Raw genomic sequence first — 1,198 nt, 5'->3', positions numbered from 1 at the left:
ACAATGCATTTAGAGGGCTGCTTGTTTTAAGACAAACTTTTAAGATTCCCAGATGCTATTCTTTCTGACAGCCTGGCAAGCGATGATTTCTTCATCACATTTTGCTACAGCACTCTTATCTTCCATGATCCCTTCAGAGCAGGGCCGCATCCAAAGAACTAATTGTTCTTAGGGAGGACCAATGGTTAAGTGAGGGCTCAAAATCCATTCATAGATCTAATGTTTATATATATCCTTATTCCATTTTAGTGGTGACATTATCATCTTTTTGAGAGAAAATATAAGTAGCATCCATAGTGACTTTGGTAATTCTAATAATAATATTAGATAATAAATAATACTAATACTACAACTAATAATATTATCATTAAGCTAGGCAATGGTAAAGGAGTCCCAGTGGTGCATTGAGCTGCTAACTGCAACACCAGCAATTTGAAACCACCATTCCTTTTGCAGAAGAAAGATGGACCGGGCTTTCTACACCCTTAAAGAGTTACATTCTCAGAAAACCACAGGGTCAGTTAGATCTACTCTATCCTATAGGGTCGCCTTTGAGTAGAAATCAACTAGAAGGCAGTGTATTTAGTTTTTGAGTTCTTACTTTTATGTGATATTAACGACAATTTTCAATAATGTCTGCATACTGTTGTGTTACCTTTCTTTGGATTGTGCAGTGCGTTAGTCTGGCTTCTCTAAAGAAACAAAACCAGTGACACTGATTCATGTATAAGAAAGAACTTTATATCAAGAGTTAATTTTCTATCAAGAAGGCATGCCAACCCAGTCCAACTGAAGTCCGTAGGTTAGATGTGAGTCAGGGCCCTCTTCAGATTCATACAAAGGCAAGGATGCCAAGAATTTGTCTCACATATTTGGACGTATTATCAGGAGAGACCAGTCCCTGGAGAAGGGCATCATGCTTGGTAAAGTGGAGGGGCAGCAACAAAGAGGAAAGCCCTCAATGACAGAGATTGACACGGTGGCTGCAACAGTGGGCTGGGACGTGGGAACCATTGGGAGGAGAGTGCGGGATCGTGTGGTGTTTAGCTCTGTGGTGCAGAAGGTCATTGTGCGTCAGAACTGACCCAATGGCATCTAACACCCACTATCTCTCTCTCTCTCTCTCTCTCATCTATCTATCTATCTATCTATCTATCTATCTATCTATCTATCTATCTATCTATCTATCTATCATCTA

This window comes from Echinops telfairi, unplaced genomic scaffold (assembly GCF_000313985.2).
Source record: "Echinops telfairi isolate 266 unplaced genomic scaffold, ASM31398v2 ScPeMD7_6;HRSCAF=24_1, whole genome shotgun sequence".
Classification (NCBI taxonomy): domain Eukaryota; kingdom Metazoa; phylum Chordata; class Mammalia; order Afrosoricida; family Tenrecidae; genus Echinops; species Echinops telfairi.
Note: the sequence above shows the minus strand (reverse complement) of the source record.